Below are 21,989 nucleotides of genomic sequence, written 5' to 3'. Positions count from 1 at the left end.
CTTTATAGCATTCATCGAAAAAAGGAAAAGACCGGACGACGTGTTCCGATTCTCGAGCAGCGTTGAGTGCCCACCTCCTCCCTCTTAAGGAGAATTCTACACGAACGCTCGCATGACCTGCGTACAGAACAGTACAGAGCTCCCCTGTTTGCATTGACGACCACACAGGCACTCGCATGACATTTGGTATGTGCACAAAAAGAGTACAAAAAAGAAGAAGAAAGAACGGTATCCTACGTACCTGTACAGGCTAGAGGGAGTTTGGGGTTTTTCTGTCCTCTTCGTTAAGAGACAGATTACCACATAAAATACAATAATACAAAACAGTCTACGCTCGCATGACGTATATTGAGGTCTCAAACAAAAGAATATTTGTGTTATAGATGACAAGAAAAATGTACAAAACGACGAAAAATTCGATGAGAACACCGCGGAAGAAGAACCGTTCGAAGGAAAAGCCCTTTAGCCTCAAATACGTTTAATACAAAGCGGCAGCCCCTATCCACAATAGATGGAAATACTGATGCCAAGACGGAATCTAGTAAGAGGATCTATCGAAGAAATACCCACCTCTGGCGAGGTTAGAAGTGTTGAGAGTTAATCCATTGATCGCCTTGAAGTTGAACAAGAGACAACAATTACAGCATCAGTCATGACTACCATTGACTGAGCCATGTCTGCCTTAATCGAGAAGAGAGGAAGCATACGCAATGTTTCTAATTGGGAAGTTAACACTAGAACTACCGACGTTTGAGAGGCAGCTCAAAATGACTAATTTTTAAAAAATACGTAATAATGGCATATTTTTATATTTATTGATTTATTATTATCTTAGAAAAGGAACTACATGCTCTGAGATCGTAAAAACTATATAATAACAACTATAATAAGGACAATAAGCACAATAATGAAGAATATTTAGTACAGAAATCTTTGGTAACAAGAATATCAAAATAAATTTCCATTGGTAAATATAAGAAGTATAATATAATAATATAATAATAAACGTAATAAGCATAATAGAATAAATAAAATATATATATGAATTAAATTATTAGGTACAAAATTTATCATTCATCACATTTCTTACAAACGTCAACTTTCTCCTGCGTGCGTTTTCCGCGTACATATTTTTTACAAACCTTGCAAATGGTGGTGGTCTTGTTATTCTTACAATACCTTATCTCACAATATTTGCGCGAATAAGGTGAGTTCTTTGACGTACTTTGGATCTCAGATGCTCCTTGTTCTACTCGTGATTTTTCATTGTCAGCGGCAAGTTTATCTACTAATTGAAACATAAAATCTTTCCTGGATATCTGCTCACCTCTGGTTTTCTTATATAAAATCCAGGCAATTATGTCAGCTAAATCTAAAATATTAAAAAATACTTGAAGTGGCCATCTTCTTGATCCCGACTTCACGCTATATCTTTTTGCCATTTGGTCTGCTACATCTACTCCAAATTTTGTCTTGTTACAAAACTCGACCGTTTCAGGTAGGCCATTTTCGCTTTTTCCAATTTTGACGGTTTTATGTTTAGAGCTCAGGATAAGAACTTTCTTTCTCGGCTTACTTTTATAAATTGTGAGTGTAATCTCGTTTGATCGATACAGCAGCGACGAAAAGCGAGCCATAGTATCCTTCGCCGTTTTACAAATTTTAGGGAGTTCTCTTCTGTTTCCGCGTATTGTGCCAACCAGCACAATGGTTCTTTTGGCTAATAATTTATATGCCAGTGATAAACTTGTAAAAAAATTGTCGGTCGTTATGGCCTTTCCCATCATACTATACGGTTCAATAAGTTTGAGTACCACAAATTCACCCAGAGGTTGCGATGGTGCTCGGTTTTCGTTCTTTCCTAAATAAGGAAACCCATTTACAATATATTTTGTTTGAACATCAGATGCCAGCGAAAATTTAATTCCGAATTTGTCGGGCTTATTCGGTAAATATTGTGTAAATCTGCATCTGGCTTTGGTTGGGAAAAGTTGCTCGTCTATCGTAATGTTTGCACCAGGTTTATAGCAATTCTGGCTGTTTTCAATAAACTTATCCCATACGGTTGATATTAGTGCAAATTTGTTATTTTTCAAACGTTGACTTCTATCAATATGCCGGGTCAACTTGTCCTATTCTGGTATAAGTAGCAATGACACAAAATTTCTTTTATATTAAATGAATAAAACAAAATTAAAGTTTATTATATTATTCCTTTAACTATCCCTGCAAAAGTCATTACATCATTGCGGAGAAAAAATATAACGTGAAGTAGGAATTTTAAAATAAAGTTGTCAAAACAGCCATTTGGCACAGTGGTAGTTCTAGTCTTAAGCGGTGCTGGAAAGTTAGTCACGGACATAATCTATAGGCAGATGAAGTCCAGAATCACATTCATTACAGCGGGAGTAGGTAAATTCTATTCAGAAAAAATCTATCAGACAGAATAAAGGAAGCAGAAAGCATCGATAGAAAAAGACAATGGCTAACTCTATAAAGAAGTCGAGCACTTATAAGCTTTTGATACCTCTGACATCAAGGCAAGATTTAAATTCAATGAGGCTGCGGTGAGGGAGACTGTTCCCCAATCAAGCGAACCCCTCACAGGACGACCCACGTCATCGATCTCAATCAAGACCAAGATTGTTATTCAGAAACAAATATAAAACTCGGTTGACAAATCAAATGCCCCATATTAGAGCTACAACGAAAGAAATCAGAGCAGATGCAATTAAATATAAATACAAAAGCTGGTAAACCATTGGCAGAAAATAATGTCATATAACTCTGTTTTCAAATTGTGTTTAGGGATATAAGATAAGGTTATCCAGAAAAAGATATCCCGAGGTACGCTAGGTCAGTTAGACCATGAAACATTTCAACAAACTATTAATTCCCTTTTAATGAAAGGAGTAATAGAACTATGCAGAGCGAGCAAACCATCAGTTCTCATCCAGCTACTTCCTACACCAAAAGCCAGATGGTTTGTTTCTTTTTATTCTAAATCTAAAGAAATTAAATAACTTCATCCGAGCCGATCATTTTGAAATGGAGGATACAAGACTGTCAGAAAAGCTAATTATCCTGGGTTGTTACATGCGTATGATGGATCTGGATAATGCCTACTATACAACTGCAATATATAAAAAGAGCCGGAGATATTTCAAATTCGAATGACTAGGAAAATTTTCCCCATTCACACGCCTACCCTTCGGTCTAAGGTTAAGCCCATTTATTTTTACAAAACTACTAAAACCTGTTCAATTGTCTACTTAGACAATTACGAGGCGTGTAAAACGAATATCGCAAGGACGACAGAATTGCTGCAGTCCTTAGACTTCCTGATTAATGAAAGAAAAAGTAGTATAATTTCGACCAATAGGTGTAAATTTTTAGATCTAATTACCAGTATCGAACTATCTAGAGGCAAATAGAAAAAATCTAGAACCGACCTAGGATTATTCTTGGTTAAAAAGACGCGGTCAACCTAAGAATTTTTTTTTATTGTTTATTTTTCAATTTTACAATTTGTCCAGTGGGACATTAGGTAAAATGTTGTAACATGTGATTGAATAGCATGTGGATGGTTACCCCCAGCGGCATACCATTTTCGTGTTTTTTAGGTTATATCCTTTGTGAGATCAGTTGGATGTTTCCTTTTTAATCTTCTTTCTATGCTTGTGTTGATCGTTTCCGTAGCCAGCCGGTTTGGGTGTGTTGTTATTCTTTCTCTGTACCTTTCCGCGCATCTGATGATCTCCTCCTTGACCGTTAGTATTCCCAGGTCCTTCCGAATATCCTCGTTTCTAACGTACTATGGGGCGTTTACTATTGTTCTAAGAATTTTTGCTTATAATGTCTCTATTTTGTTTATATGGCTCTTTGCTGCTGTCCCCCATAGTGGTATTCCGTATGTCCAGATTGGTTTTATAATTGTTTTATATATTTTTAGTTTATTTTCTATGCTTAGTTTGGATTTTCGACTTGTTGGCCAATGCATTTGTCTCCTTGTTGTCTGTATTTTACCTATTATTGATTTAATATGCTGTTTCCATGTGAGTTGTGTATCTATGTGGAGTCCCAGGTATTTGACTTGTCTTAACCTAAGAATTTGAACAAATAATAGTTTAATGACACGTCGGATCTCTAGAGAAGGAAAATATTCCAGCATTAAGAGCAAATAACTTGGAACATAAGAAAAAGATTCCTGTCGAGAGGTCTTCTATCTGACCTAGCTTGATGGGTTAGTAGGTTGCCAGTAGCGAAGAAGGGTATCAGACTGTAAAAGGGAAATTTATGGGCACGTGTGAAGCACGAGTAGGAGAGCAACAGATGGTTCCAATAACATGTCCGACTTTTGGAACGAGAAACAGAGAAGATATCATGTAAACTACAAAGAACTACTAGCAGTGAAGTTAGCTCTGGAATCTTGCTAATGGGTGCTACTGAAAATTTACAATGCAACCGCAATATCTTACGTGAATAGGATGGAGAGTATGCGATTTCTCTCATACAATAAATTAGGAAATTGATTTGACAGTGGGAGGAGGAAAGAAAAATCTTCTTATTATGAGTCATTTACTGCGTTGAAGAATAATAAAGAAGCAGATGCTCCATTCAGTAGTAGCATTATGAAAAACATCTTCATGTGACCTCGAGGTGCACATCGGGTAACGTTAATGCCGACAGCATGTCGATTTTGAATGGTCATATGTATACATATAGAGGATCTAGCCGAATAACATGTAAAAAGGGGCACGATATAATTCCTTGTGGAAAAATAAGAAAATTATATAGAATGAAGTTTCTTCATTCTTGGCTTAGCTTTCGAGAAAGTCGAGGTTCACAACTTATCAAGTATAGTTGAACATGGCTAATTCCAGACTGGACAAATCTAAGTAATCGACACGAGGCAATTCTATACGTGAAAATAAATCAAAAATGTACAATACAATTTTTCCGTTTAAGGCTTCATTTTCAAGAAAATAGAGTTTGAACGTGTTTAATTAAGAATCGTTCTAGTACACGCGTATAACAACATTTTTTAATTTATTTTTCTCGAAAACAAAGCTTCTTGAAAGAATTCCAACATCGATTATTTAATCCTGTCCAATCAGGGAATTAATTATGTTCAAGTATACTTGATAAATTCTTAAACTTGGTTTTCCCAAAAACTAAACCGAGAAGGAAAAGATTTTTTTCTATATTTTTTTCTTACTTTTCCACAAGGGAGGGCGTCATGCTCGCTTTTACATGTTATTCTACCGGATCCTGTATATATATATGTCGGAAAATCCCACATATATGTAAATCGCAAAAGCTTTTTCACATTAATCTCAACCAGACAAAATCGAATAAAACAATTAAACGAATTATATTATTACAATAAAGATTAAATAAAATTCAATATGTTTTGAATAAAATTTGAAGCAAATTCAAGATATTTGACAAGTTATTTCACTGTTGCACCCTAAAATAATGGGAAACCTAATCGGTAGGAATAAAATGTTGATTAACAGCAGCTTCCAGCAATCAGTCATCTCCGATTAAAATCCTCTCTCGAAGCTCGTTCTCTGCAATTCCAACGCATTCGGCGAAAGAATGTTTGTGGTGAAATGGTATTCTTCGTTAAAATGTACCACACCAAGAATTCTAGGTGTTTCCGAAATTGGCAAGTATTTTCAGTACTTTTTTCAATTTACGAAATAGAAACGAAATAAATCAAACACTTAAGAATTGAGTAAATATTTTAAGAGAATCCTTGAGAGAAAATTTTCGATTTAAAGAAAATTTATCTCTGTCCTGTATTTTGTGAGTTTTTGTATTACGCAATATATATATATTTGGAATATTTTTATTATTCAATATATTTATGATTGGTTGAATCATCATCACCTATATTATTACTAACAAATAATTAACAAAAAGATTTATTTTTCCATTCTGAAATCTATTATAATTTCCAAAATTTTATGATTTTCAATTTACGTTCAAATTAGTGTACATGATTAGTGAAATAATTTCATTATGTACTTTTAATAAAATCGAGCACACAGAGAATTAATTCGCGTTTATTTTAATTTAGTTTTTAGCTGCCAAAATTGTCTATTTAACTTGTTTAAAAATACAAAAATATTATAGAAGGAAAACTTAACTACATACTACACATGTAGACTCAGATATTTTCCTTTACAATGAAACTATATTTTATTTAAGAATATTCTTTCTTTTCTGCCTCATATACTGCTGTATATTAACGAAACACGTATTGTATTTGAGATGTATAAGCATTGCAATCATGTAATACAAGTATGAGTCATTTTTCTTGTATACTTTATTAGTGACACATGATGAATATAAGTCACAGTACATTTATTTACGGTTAATAAATAAGCATAAATGAGTATCGCAATTACAAAATGAAATTGATTGTTAGATAAATTAAATTACACTATATTCTGAAGATTTCATTACAGTTTAAGGTTTCAAATTAGCCAGACTTGCTAATTTTAATTAAACGGGAATTTCTGTGACTTATTGACAAGAATGTATATTAATGTATATCTTACTATGTCAAATGCTATTTACACATGTCTAACTTTTTCTCTTTAATTTTTTTTAATATTTTGATTGTAAATTATAATTTATATATTTATATTTTACATATAAAATAAATATAAATGCTTTTCCAAAATGCTAGAAAAATTGAACTCCACGTTTATTATTTTATTATGGTATTTTCCACACGCAAAATACAAGAAATTTTAATTTTTAAAAAAGAGTCATTTCACTGAGAAAACTATACAAGTACACTTCGCAAATATATCATAATTATTCTGATTATAACGACGACAGAGTAATTTCTTTTGCCTAACGGAAAATATGATGCGTTCTAATTAGGTGACTCATATCGCTCTTCTGACACAAAACGAGGTAATAATTAAGCAGTATATCGTTAGACTGAAATGCCATTAATGATTCTTAACAGCAGTCGAACAACTGATATTTAATTATATGTTTCTTTTTAGACTGACCCAACTTCCTCAAATTAATTGTAATCATTCCATATTTCGTAATAAATTGAAAATATGTTATATAATTTAGATCAAGAATTTCTTGAATTATTTAGGTAATTAATAACGAATATTACATAATTGATTTTGTATAAAATTGTTTATATGAATTGAATATACTATAAAGTTCATACAAAAAAATTGCTATTGTTAATTAATTTAGGAGTTAGCTCTGTTTTTATGTATTTTTGTTTGTAGCTCAGCTTAAAAGAAAGTTACGTTCCTGTACAGCAACTACAAGACGATACACTACAATCGCACGTATATTTTTTTTATACAAAAAAATTGTTTATATTCATTTAAAGGTGTTTTAATAGATGAAGTCACGAAAATTATCAATAACGTTCCTTTTCAATAATTTTGCCAGTTATATATCGTCTCAATTCATACAAAATAATTTATGCACTATTCTATTATGAAGGCGTTCTTTGGAAAAGTTTAAAAAATAAATTTGAAAAAATAAAACAGTATATAACAAAGGAAAATGTCCATGCCTCTATTGTTATTACTTTTTTAAATTTATTTTAAATAATATTTGAAATAGCAAGCAATTTAAGTCTTGAATTTCACGATACTTACATAACACAAATTTCTCAAAATGGCACAAGCAATTAATATAGTTTTTCCAAGTGTCATTAACTCTATAATCAAGAACTTAGAAACGAAGAGTAGTTATGTACAAATAAATCATTTACGTTTCCTTGAAAACTTTGAAACTACTATTTTAAAGCTATAGAAATTATGGAAACTATGGGTACTAACTAACTGGAAAAGATCTCATTTACATATGGATGATTGATATTAATGAATATTTTATATCCAACGGTTAATTTTTTTATCACTTAAGCAAGATTGCAGAAGTAATTAATGACATAATAGAGTTACTAACAGATTTCATTAACTCCTTTTAGAATTGTTTTGCAAGAAAATTCTCAACAAAATAGGATCGTACTATTTTAAAGATAAAGACTTTATATATGTACATATGCGTGAAAATAGCACGTTTTAATGAAATAATTTAGAAAGAGAATTTTTGACCAGAATACAAAGTAACATAAAAAGAAGATTTCCAAATTACAATTACAACTATTATTCATTAGCCTATATTTATAATTTTAATGTAATTATCTTAATATATACAAAGAATGTATGGTAGACTTATTGAATATTTTCAAATAAAATCACTCTAGTAAATTATCTTTTAAGTGTATAACTTAATTCTATTTCCCTGATATGTATTCCTCTTAGGTATATTTTCGTCATATCTCAAAGACAATCACTTAAGAATAATTGATAATTATTTGAAATGAAACGCAGGGAAATATCTGTTTTCCTTTGAGGTTCAAAAACTTGCGAATAATTATACTTATTGGTAAATATAATAATCTTTGCGGATTATTTAATGAATCTAATATTAATCTGTGTAAAATGATATTGAACGAAAATAAATGAAAGAAGTATTTATATCTATGAAATGTTCTCAACTTATCAATAAATACACGATAGAGTACTATCATTTCTATTCAATAAAACGATAGATGAATGGAACCATTAATGAAACTACAAACAACCTTCTAAGTAAATACTTACTGATATATCTACTGACTATCTCGCGAATGTTGCATCATCTTTCACGAATTATGTGATTTCCTGGCATTCTTCTTTTTTTTTTTTTTCTTGTAAACGAAATATCATATACACACTATGAATTGTACGTAACCGCATAAATTCTCTTAGGTACAATTGATTATGTTTGTTTATTTCTAACTTATATCGGTACTCTTAGCTCTAAGCTTAAGACTTTGATACTCAATGACTCGATATCTCTAGTATGTTTGTAAAATATTACGCGCAAAATTTCATAGTAGGATTTATCTACTTCTTAAGGATCTATGATATTTTAAGTATAAATTCTAATTAGTGCCAAGTATACTAAAACGTAAATGAAAGATAAATAAAATATAAGTAAATTTTATTTATATTTTTCATTAAGAGTTATTATTTCTTAATTTCATACTACCTCATTATGTATCGAATTCTAAATAAAACACTCTCCATGACCATTTAAAACTATCATATCTTCGTAATTTAATATGAATCCATTATCTAGTACATTCTAAATAGAACATATTGATTGTTTGAAAGTACGTATAAAATGACTGGATATTCATTCTTCAAATTTACATAATACATCCAACATTTCAGTAAAAATATTTAATTCGCTATGAAACTGATGAAAGAAGATATTAAACATGATCTGACAGAACAGTCTCCGATACTAACATTTATTACTAAACTGCGGATATTTATAAAGTGAAAAACATATCGTGAAGTAGAGAACTATATTATTATACACTATAATATTCAGTGGGTAAAACAATTCTTTTCTTAAATGCTATTTCATTAACGTTTTCCATTCAACAATAAACGCAACAATATAATAGTATAGACACTTGTACATTCAAGTTTGAAAAAATATTAATCATAGTTTTTAACATAGAATATACATATTTTTATAATGAAATTCTATGCCCTAATAGATTTCAGTCATATTAAAAAAATTATAGAAATCTTCCGTTATCTATCTTCCTATGGAAAATTATCGTTATCTATTTTCGTATTGAAAATTATCGTTATCTACTTTCGTATTGAAAATTATCGTTATCTATTTTCAATGATTTATATCTTCGAATCTATCAAGTTATTCACTTCTCCAAGTATTTCATATTTAAAATACTCTTTCTTAGTCGCCACAAGTGATAACAAAAATGGATTTATCATATTTTTCCCGTAAGCCCTCCATTCATTAATCAATATTTTTTTTTTTTTAAATCATCTAAATGACACTAGCAAAGTTCTAAGTAAAATCAAATATTCCTTATTCTAAGAAGATATTCTACAAAATCGATCACTTACGTTTACGACGAAGTAACTTCTCCAGACAGATCGATCCTCGCTGATAGTCTTCCGATCGAAACTAGTTGTATCCACGAGATTTCCTCTGTTGCACGTTCTTGGTTTATATACTTTTTTATTCAAGCACTCTATAACATGTATTAAGCTTCTTGGAAAACCTTGTCTGCCGTATGTTGATGAAACTGAACACTCGCGAATCGGTTCGCGACGAACACGTGGATATCGTGCGAATTCGTCGAATCGGCAGTACCAGTACGATCGATCGCAGTCGAGGTGTCACTGGTTCGGCACCGGCGAACATCCTCGCGATTTATAAAGCCTCGTCCGCTCTCTGACTTCGCTCCGTGTCGTCCGGCTCGTTATTATTCCCCTGCCAGCTAGCTGATTCCCCCGCCAGGTCCGTGTGCGAGCAACATTCTACACACTGTGTCATACATTCGCTCGAAAGCGCGAGATCATCAGCTCCCGCGAGGAGAGTCGTCTCTCGCCTTTGATACTCTCCTTTAATCGTCCAAAATCTCGCGAGATCGGCTTGATACCCGATGATTTAGGATAATATTGTTTGAGCGAGAGATAGGTCAGTTTCGACATACGAATCGTTACTAGAATCAAAGTCAAAGACCTCGCTGCTGTTTCCATCGTCTGTTGATAAATATCTTTGTCTTTGAGTCGATACATTTTGATATATTTTCTTTCGATTTGTTGTTTCATGTTTGGTGGAATATTATATCGGTGTTAATAATTTTATTTAGGTTGGTTAAAGTTAGAGTACAGTTTCGTTGTAAGATATTAATCCTATTGTGTTTGAGTCACGTTCAAAGCCAGTGATATTTTCTATTTTTTTGGGAGATACAAATTCGAAGGTCGTAATAGGATTAATACGTTTTATAGAATACTCTCAGAGAATATTATGTTCAGCGTTGCTGGGAGATTGCACTCGAAGTATTTCATTATCAATCGCTATTAACAATATATGATCCCAACTGATAATTAAAATAGGCATTTAATTGTTAATTCTTTCGCACAACTAGTATTTAAGAATACGTAATTATCCCTATCATTTCAAATATTTTCAAATAAATAAGAAACCAACAGGCTTAACAACTGAATTATGATCGGTTCACTTTTATTTTTCTAATGTTGCATGTAAACGTGAAATGAGACATGGGTTTGTGTACATACAGTACATATCGTACAATTACTCGGTTTGAAAAATCGGACTTCAAATTTAGTGTGGTATTTAACATAGTACTTAAATAGTATAACTGGTATAAATAATATATAATAATATATAAATATATAAAAATATACATATAAATAAAATATAAATAATAATATAATAGTATAAATAGTACTTAAATATTTGTATACATCAAATTGAATTTTAATGAAATTTCAAAGTTACAAGTTAATAATTGTCGACTGACGATTTCAGTAATTGAACAATAATTTTATTTTAGCAATTTCGTATAATAATAAGAATTAAACAATCAATTGATCAAATAAAAAATTTGAAGGATTACTACCTATCAGTCATAATTAATGTTGGTTGAATGGGAAAAACGAATGGGATACGCTTAAAAATAAGTGTGTTTGAAAAGATATAAAATAATGAAGCGACAGTTTTTGAAGTATTATAATAAATATTAACTGCTGTGGTTAGATTGGGATTATGATAATTGAATTAAAAGTAATCATTTAGAAATTGAAAACATAAAAATGTTCTCCTTATTTCTTTTAATTGTAAGATTTCAAATTTTTGTAATAATCCATTTATAATTATAAGATATTCACTATGCTTAATGCTGAAAAAAGTGAATAAAATTTTGGGATAGTCCGAATTAAAAAATATACATTAATTGTTAAGTCGTGTGGTTTTAGAAAATATTGTAAAGATAATATTTCTTTATCAATATCGTTCATTTATTTATATTATAGTATACATAGTTGAAAAATGAGCATTTTTTATAATGTACCTAAGTAACAAATATTAATCGAACTCACAATGTTTCCATACACGTAAGAAAAATTATGAAAGCAGAATAAAAAATTATGTAGTAATTAATACATTTTGTTGCACAAAATATTAGAAATTCTGTTACAAAAATATTATTATTATTATTATTATTTATTTTAGTCCGTGCCTTTCGGCTTTGGACGAACTTTCGAATTATATTTCTTACATTTATTGTATTGCACTCCTTAGCATATTCTTATCTCTAATCGCTAAAATTAATGACTACTAACTATTATATGACTACAACTTATAACTACACATCATTGTCCTTTGGTCTTTTGCCTCCTTGCAAAGTCTTGTCCTTCCTCCCCGTCTTGTATTTCCCTTGCCCTTCTCTTCTCTATTATTACAAAAATATTATAATATTGTGCGTGGTAAATATTTATTACATAATACTTCCTGTTTATCGTTTTCAATGATGTCTTTATAATCACGTAGCAATGAATGTAATGGTACATCGTAAAATATTACGTTGAAATATTACGATAGTGTAATATTTCCTATATGTGTGTAATTATCAAAGTTTGAAGTCGAGTTTAACTCGTTATACATATTGCGTATAGATGTTCTCAGATATACGATAACTGCGACACATAACACCAAAAGGTAATTCCTAACAAGTTAATAAGCAGAGCCATTGAAATCGATCACTACTTCTACAATAATCACTAATTAAAATTCCTAAAACGTCGCAATATTTGACGATCCACAGACATCAATTAAATCAAATGTTTAATTAACTTGTTTTAATTAACTTTATTTTATTATTTCATGTAACAGTTAATATTTCTTTATTCTGTTGCTTCGTGTACTTTTTCGTTGTTAATTAATTGTTTACGATCACATTAATCATTCTAGTAGATTATTAATGGTTTAGATCAAATTATTGCTTAAGTTTCATAGCGTTTAAAAAATATTGCTTCAGTTCGAACATGTTCACAGTTGTAATATTTACAAATAAAAATAATTCAATTATATATATTATATCTATTACATATATTTCTCAAACAAACTCGAACTATACACTGTCAAACAAAAATTTCCTATTAAAATATTAATTTTAAGATTTGAAAATTGAATTAATTGCATGAAAATTTTTAGTTTTCACAATTCCATGCTCCCAACTCTTTATAAAAATTAAAAAGTAGTTTAACGAAAAGTTGACCTTTTTTTGTAGAACTTTAATGTAGAGTAATCGAAGATTCGATATAGCCGTGATATTTGTGAATTGGTAAGATTTAGAGGAATGAAAGAATTATAAGAGTAATTTGAAAAAGTATAAAACGCGATTGGGGTAAACTTTGCATTTAAGTAGAAAGTATGTATGTATATACGTTTAATTACGTCAGTTCTATGAAGACCATTAAAGTTTTCAACTGCTTCGTGAATATATAATTGAACAACGTTAACACTTTCAAGCAGAGATAAGCTTAAAACGATCTGACTAAAAATAAAACGTAAAACTCGTATATCAGTATGTATAGTGGTGTTTATGTTTCACGATACTCGTCGTGAATGACGGCACAACACGAGTGAAATGTAAACTTGCATTCAACGAGATGCATAAACATAATAAACATACTGAGCAAGAAATCTGAAACACGCTCGTGAGCCAATTTTTATCGTCGAATTATAAAACAGCTGGAAATATCAATCGAAGTGCGGAAATTGTATGCAATATGGGAATACATTTATGAAAGTTAATATCGTGAATGAAAATGATTTAAGGATGCAACGATGAAATGAAAACGCAAATAAAATAATGAGATAACATTTACATTGAAATGTTTTATGCAGCACGTGTATCCACGCGAGAATAACGTAAATACAAAGTATGCATATTTTTAGTAAACTATATTCTATGAAATTACATTTAGTATTATACCGTAAGGTTGGATCTAATAGACTAAGAATACTAACATTGATCGAATGTTTATTGTATAAACAAAAAGAGATATAACATCTGGCACTAAAAATTTGTGGGATTTACAGATTTTATATAAACAATAATATACAGTCATAATATGTGGTACTTCTATTTATATCTTGAAAATCTATAATCGATCGTACACGGTGTTAGGTGACTTATATAAATAACAATGCACCATTTACTATTATATTTTCAACAAACATGCTTAAACATTTTTTGTATCTGATATATTAAAAGGGCAGGAAATCTTGAAGACGAAAAGATGGTTATTTTCTAAATCGTTAATGCTGAATTATTTGTCATTTTGTTACAGTTTCGAAGGGTTGAAATTCGTTTGTGTACCTATAACACTTATGATTGAACATCAACCTTATAAAAATTATTTCAAAATATCAAATTTTCGATATAAATAAATTTATAAGAATCCAATATGAATCTGAGAAAAATGAAAAAGTTACATACAAGTTACTATATTTATTTTGATTTATTTGAGCATTTTTCTATTTGGAGGATTTGAAGCGTCTCTTTTATGAATGGCGGTACGACTCGCGTATCTAGATTGTTCCAGTGCAGACATTTGCACGTTACAGTGGTTATCTCCTTTCCGACATAAAAAAGTTCGTTGCTGCTCGTCTGTTTCCTCCCATGCGTCATCTTGCGTGGGAAAGTTTGTTTAACAAATCTCGGTTCTAGCTATCTCAGTGCCGTCAAACTATACGGTACAACTTTCAACACGAAATTCACCGGTATAAATATGAAATATCAGTTCGACGTAGTTGTCTCAGCTTCTATTGATTTATTCCTTACAAGTACGCTTTAGTATGCTTTATTCTCACGAATTGCACGCAACAGACGATGAATAAATGAACTTGTCGATTATTGCTTTTCGTATTTTCCATTATCGTAATTATTATGGATGTAGTTTATATACTAAATAGTTGACAATTTATGTATTTTTACACACATTTATTTTAAATGCGTTCCACTGCATGTATTTTAAGATTTAAATTATTAAATCGTATCGTTAGTTGTTCTAATATCTAGGAATATGTTTCATCATCGTTCGGCTCGATATATTAAATTCCGCTATTATTTATTAAAATGCATAGAAATATTAATTTATTAAACCATATTAGAATATATTGCGATAGAATATACAAGATTGTGAACTAATATAAATATAAAAATTATTCTTGGATGATGACTATAAGAATGTAACAATAATTCAAATAAGATTGAAACATGTGATTTTATGTTGCATTTTGAAGATTGTGAGCTAATATAAATTTAAAAATTATTCTTGGGTGATGACTATAAAAATGTAATAATAATCCAAATAAGATTGAAACATATGATTTTATGTTGCATTTTGAAGATTGTGAACTAATATAAATTTAAAAATTATTCTTGGGTGATGACTATAAAAATGTAATAATAATCCAAATAAGATTGAAACATATGATTTTATGTTGCATTTTGGAGATTGTGAACTAATATAAATTTAAAAATTATTCTTGGGTGATGACTATAAAAATGTAANTTTTATGTTGCATTGTGAAGATTGTGAACTAATATAAATTTAAAAATTATTCTTGGGTGATGACTATAAAAATGTAACAATAATTCAAGTAAGATTGAAACATATGATTCTATGTTGCATTTTGAAGATAAATACATATAATACGTAAAATGTTCTTCCTATTTTATTGCTTATAATTATTAATCCCTTTTGTATTACACGTGCGAAGGGGAATTACGAATCTGGAGATCTGTTTAAACAATACATAATATATCATATTACGTTATATATAACGACTATTTCAGAAATTTATCATCGACTCAGTCTATGAAAGGTAAAACTACCCTCATAGCGTAGAATGAAACAGTATCTATGAACCGTAATTAAATATCTCATTCTGAGGTTTTTATTTTATATAAAGATTTGACATCGCATCAACACAACAGCCATGCCATTAGCGACTGGATCTTTTGTGTGTTTGGCGTTCATATTTTATAGTATAGATTTGAGTCAGTTAGGGATTAAATGGTATTTTTTGTATGTTTGTGGATGATCATACAGCACTGTCCGGATTAATCTTGTGTTGTCACCTTTGCAATTCAAACCTTCTTTATTCGTATAGGAGATAGCATACTGTTACGGAGATGAATGGGATATGACAGCTGTAACAGGATAGTTCCGCTTTTGAGTAAGTGTGGATACGTGATTCTAGTTTGTCCTGTGTCCTTAGACCAGACAGTATTTTCTCTTTCTTGTTCACGTTGCAGTTCAGGATTTGTTGGTAAAAATCCTTGACTGTGCTTTGGATTCTTATTCTGTTAGATGCGATCCACAACCGCTTACATTCTTCTCTGTTATTGAATTCTGCATAGTTTACGAATCCCTAATAAACGATAGGGACCTCTGCTTCATTTGGAGGAAAGAATTGTTTCTTTAGAGTTAGCGTCTGCTTTTTCATTGTCGATAGTTCCTTGATGGGAGAATACTCAGATAATGGTATATTTTTGTTCATACTAACGAGCTAAGAATAAATTGTAAATATAATTCTGATGATATCATTTTTGTTTCTTTTGACTGAATTTGGCAATCTTCAAATTACACTCATGAAGTTTGTGTAGATAGCGCGATCGTGAAAGCCGTTCTTTTAGATAAGTTTTTGAGCATCGTGGATTGTGTACTCTTTGACTCAGAAAATAGACGTCTTAATGGGAAAGTTTGGTTGGATCGTAACATTTTTAAGGCATCTGTTTAAATGTTATTGTAGCGCCTATATTTGCTATTGAGTTCTAAGGATTTGACCTTATGTTTGTGTATACACTTTTGATTCTTTGCAGACTCAGCAAGATCTAAATTGAGGGTTTTGATGGTTCAAGGGGTTAATTTTTCTTGCTTGCGTTTGGTAACGGGTGTTTTTTTTTATTATAATTATGAATAAATTTGTTGATATATGGTTTGTAGATATGGCTTCCAAGTAACAAAGTGGACTTTTGTTTTAGCTCCAGTAGTTGGCAAATCAATTGTGTCCAATGGGTCGACACTGTTTCTCTTCCTTTATTTATTAACGATGACGTTTGATTTTTTATTAACAATGCTGGCGCTTGGTTAGGCGTTGTTATGTTTTCATTGCTACAGGTCAATTGTAGATATTTATGCAATTTGATATTCATGTGAACAAAATTAAAAAAATGGGGTCTACATAGAAAGTTGTTTCATCCACTAAGAATTATAAAAAATATTCCACGTTCAACATTTTGTATATTTTTATGTACTATATGCGACCTATGAAACTTTGCACCTTTAAATTGCATAAAAATCCGCAGTCTACCCATAGGAATATTATTCCAGGACATGTCCCTCTTATTTGTACAGGGTGCGTGGCGGGAAACGGACGATTTTCAAATGAATATTACGAAGCAGGTAGTGGGGGTAGGGGCTTGAGTGGAGCAGGGCATATAACGCGTCAGGTCATGCCATTTCGTTTGTTATCATGTCGCTATGGACATTAAAACATCGAGATTTGTATCTCTCGTTACCGTTTCAATATTGGTCGTTATGGGGACATTCGCAAGTCGCAATACCATCTCGAAGTGGGTCACATTTTTTCGAACAAGAGGACAGTAATGAAGAAGAATGGTCCTGGTCCTGTAGCAACTACAAGGACACTGAATAATGTGAAAAGAGTTGGAGAAGCCGTCATAAGGAGTGCGACTTGTTCTGCTCGGCGACATGTTGCTAAATTAGTAATGAGCAAATAGGAAAGGGATTATCAATAACATTTAGTCTCCGCCGAGCTAAAGCTCGAAATTATCGAAGAACGCGAGAACGCGACCATCACGATGAGTGATGAAGTACATTTGACATTTAGTAAATAAACAGAACTTCCGATAGTGGACTCCACAAAATCCCTGTGAGGTGAACGAAACACCGTTGTACCACCCAAAAGTGACGGTTTGGTGTGCTATTGGTGGATTTGGCAACATTGGCTGGTACCTTTTTTGAGAAGAACGGAATCGCCACGACCGTAAACTCAGCTCACTCAAAATGACCAACAATTTCTTAAAACCAGAACTGCAGAGATTAACAAACAAAATGTACGATTTGAACAAGGTGGGGCCAACGTTTATACTAGCAGAGCCTCAATGGCTGTTCTTCTAAAATTTAAAGCTCAAAGTTTAAAATTAGAGTTCTAGTCTAAACTGGCATGTAATAACGTATCATTTCGTGACAATAAATTAATTTTACGCCAAAAATTAACGGAGGAATGTTTATTTAAACATCGTTCGTTTTTCATGGCGCACCCTGTATAAGAAACAATTTCGTTCGTTCGTTCCTTCGTTCTTAATCATTTTGAGTCGCGTCAACTGCCGAAATTATTAGCGACAGTCTTTGGTACAATGAGTTTCTGTGGAATCAATTTTAGGTGAATTCCGAACCATCGCACCGCACTGAAAGAAGCATTGTATAACTACGAATGAATCGAATAGCAGAAGTGCCAGCCGAAAATCGACTGAGAAAAATCAACTCGAAAATTTTTCGTCACAAATCCGAGTCCCAGCTAACTTAGTCAATGTGATTTTAAGAAACAATTTATTTATTGTGATGAAGATTCAATAGAATGTGACTTCTAGGAATATACATTACGAAGAAGTCGTGAATCTTTTTAATATCGTCTCGTTCACAAAGGATATAACCTAACAAACACGAAGATGGTACCCCGCTGGGGGTAACCTTTCACATGCTATGTATATTTAAGCTACAATATTTTACCAAATGTCCTACTGGACAAATTGTAAAATTTAAATAAATAATAAAAAAAATATAGTCTCGAGTTTAGGATGTACAAATACTCAAGGTCAGACATTCCTGCTTTCAGGAGGGTTATTCGCGAACAGAGTCGAATGTTGTTCTTTTTAAATATATTTCCAACGTTAGAAATTTTAAGGTAGGTGTTGGACAGAATATCACATTGTGCTGACTGTATTGGTCTTATTTCAATTTCAATATTGTTTATTGTTATTGCTTTGTATTTAGAGGTTAAAAATGTAACGATTTCTTTTTACCCAGGTAGATACAGATTCTGACGTTTGAAATTCTGGATATAAATCTGATTGTCTTGGGACCTCGGATATTTTTTGATGCTGAAACCGTCCATCGATTTAAGAACAATAGTTTGATCTTTGGCAGGAATGGATTTAAATTTTACAATGTTCGCATAGGATTTTATTGATTCCGTAAGATTAGTACATTCTGAGATTCTTTTCCTGGTGTTTGAGGAAGCCAGAGTCCCGTACTAAAACATTTCACTTATTGTTAGTTGCTGTATCTTTGTAGACAACATGTTGCTATATAATATCGAATATGTGGCAATGGGATTGGCCGCCATGTCAGCATTAACATAACACGGCACAAACACCAATACCACTACCACTATAGCTTTCCATTGCCACTATGTTGCTGCGATTTAGCACACATGTTTAAAAGTTGTTAACAGAACACATATCAATATTAGCGTTCCGACAGCTCGGGTGCGACTGTTTATTCATTTTCTTTTCTTCTTCGTTCTTTTATATAGATTTTAACTGCACCTAATTTCATCTAAAATTTAATGCATATTTATCGTCATATTTATAGAATACATATGAACCTAAAACTCAATTAATTGAATGCCCAATATATGCATCTATTAAAAATTTTAGGTATTATATTAAATAAAATAAATGAATATAAGAGACGCATAATTACATAGCTATTGCTCACAAGTCAGAATAAATTATGTTTTGAATGATTCATAAACAAATGCAATGTAAAATTTGCAGAGACTGTAATATCATAAAGAATAAGGAAAAGCATAAATAGGCATTAGGAGAAATATTTGAAATAATTTTTGTTCGCTAATTTTAGATAAGATGTATTGTACTCGACGAAACCCACTGAATGCATTTTTTCAGCATGATATTGTAGTTGATAGCAAAGCAGTTCAGTGATCTACTACATGACATTGACCGGCTAACAGCGAATCCTTAAAATTTTATTTTTAGCAAAGAAACGAGAAGGTATTTGTGAAATCTTGCTAGTAGAAATGTTAAAATAATTAAGAATATAGTAAGACAGGAAAGGAGAAGAATATTTTTCTCGCTATTCATTGTGTGAAATTTAATTATATTACTGAAAATTTTTAACATAAGAATATTATACGTATAGTATGATAATATCATTTACAAATCATAAATTGTCTTATGCAAGAACAATAAAATATTACTCTACATTAATCACTTTGCATTTGTATATAAGACATTGCAATAATGTACAGAATAATAGAAGTATGATGTAGAGTAAAACGTGTTAAAAATTAGAAATCAATGAATAAGGAACTTTGATTAAGCAACAATAATCTTAAATTCACTTTGTAACTGACTATCATAATAATCGTGGAATAAACATCTTCCTGTTAATGAAGTAAGCCAAGATCAACTTTACGTATAGCTTATATAATATAATAAACGCAACTTTATTATACAAATTTAATGTTTATTATCAGTTTGAACGTATTATTAATTATAATATTATATACGTAATGCTATATTTTGATTTATTAGTGCAAATGTTGCAAAAATTCTTGCATGTAGTCAACAAAAATATTGGCATTGATAACAAATGATGTCAAAAAGAACACACACGATACAAGAGATATTAGTTCGAATAAAAGAAGTTTTGTTTTGTTTTCAGCCCCTCCCTTTTTTTAAATAAAATACCTAAGATTTCTTTCTTCTCGAATTCGGATAAAGCATCAAATTATACTTTAAAAAAGGTATTATACGAGGCAGGGTATCTAGAATTAATAATTACTGAAATATTCTCAAATTATTTATCATTTCTCAATTTATTGATCATTTAAAAAAATATGCACTATTGGTAAACAGAATTTGCAAGTTTCGTGCGACATAATTAGTCACTAAATCATTGAATTACCAAGCTTAATGTGTACGACAGCCATCATTCTGATGTCATATTCTCGAACATATTAAAGACAGCATATTAAAAAATATAAAAAGCAATGCTCCAGACAAAAAAGTAAAGTATGTTTGACCTGTCAACGATCTATTAATAAAGTGCGTTGCAATGATCTAGCCAGTACGTTCAGATTCCACCGATGTTGGTGGTCGATTTCACAAAGTAAATGAAGATATTCTGTTGCCCAATACAACGTATTTTTTAAAATGGTTAATTCGAGAATATTCTCGTAATATTGGAATATTCTCGTAATAATCTCAGTAATTAGTACTTATTAATTTTAGTCTCTATCTTATATAATATCTTTTTACGTAAAATTTGATGCTTGTTCGGAATTTTGAGCGGCTGTCCGCTTATAGCACGGACAAGTCCATCATCTTCTTTAGGGAATTCCGAATTACATGTCCTCCCCGAGATGTAAACCTATGAGGTCAGGTAAAAATCCCCGGGAAAAGCCCAGCCGGAAAGGCACGAGGGACAGACGAAATCCAACGGCTGGTAGGAAGAATCAGCAACGTAGACGTTCAGTTCATCATCAGACATCGTACCGTACGTACCGGGTGAGAAACTTCACTCCCAACAAGGTCCTACCACCGCCGTGTTCATAACATCACACTTTACTTTTATACAACAAGTGCAAATACAGTGATAGATTACTCTAACACTCGATCTATTAAACCTCCTCCACCTTGAGCGTTAATTCATTCGATATCGTACGCGATATCGACCGACCGGTTTGACCTGACCGGTTGCTCTTTAGTCGAGAATTCGTAACAATGCTTCATCTGAATTTAAGAATGGGTATCCCATTTACGAAAGTAAAACGAAGTAAAAACAAATTATTTACAATACCGCATATCTAAAACCATGCAAGTTTTGTTTAAAACATTTTTTCGTACAACATATAATTTACGAGTTATTCGAAGTCTTCATTTACGAGACTCATTCTGTATGTTTGATTACATTCTATAATAATTCGAATTAGGACGTCCAGCTGCAAACACAAAACATGGAACTCAACGT

The 21,989-nt window shown here is 31.4% G+C and overlaps 2 protein-coding genes across 6 annotated transcripts in view; one reads left to right on the top strand and one right to left on the bottom strand.

Annotated features, from left to right (window-relative positions):
- The window catches only part of LOC122569524 (trichohyalin-like), a 148,948-nt gene extending 138,630 nt beyond the window's left edge, over positions 1 to 10,318 (bottom strand). For both annotated transcript variants that reach the window (XM_043730683.1, XM_043730685.1), the window contains exon 1: positions 9,990 to 10,318. The gene's annotated coding sequence lies outside the window, so the exon portion shown is untranslated. The remainder of the gene's footprint in view (positions 1 to 9,989) is intronic.
- Positions 1 to 21,989, top strand: part of LOC122569527 — a 353,752-nt gene that overhangs the window by 225,989 nt on the left and 105,774 nt on the right. The window lies entirely within an intron of this gene.

Source organism: Bombus pyrosoma, linkage group LG7 (assembly GCF_014825855.1).
Source record: "Bombus pyrosoma isolate SC7728 linkage group LG7, ASM1482585v1, whole genome shotgun sequence".
Classification (NCBI taxonomy): Eukaryota; Metazoa; Arthropoda; class Insecta; order Hymenoptera; family Apidae; genus Bombus; species Bombus pyrosoma.
This window is presented reverse-complemented; position numbering and strand designations above follow the sequence as displayed.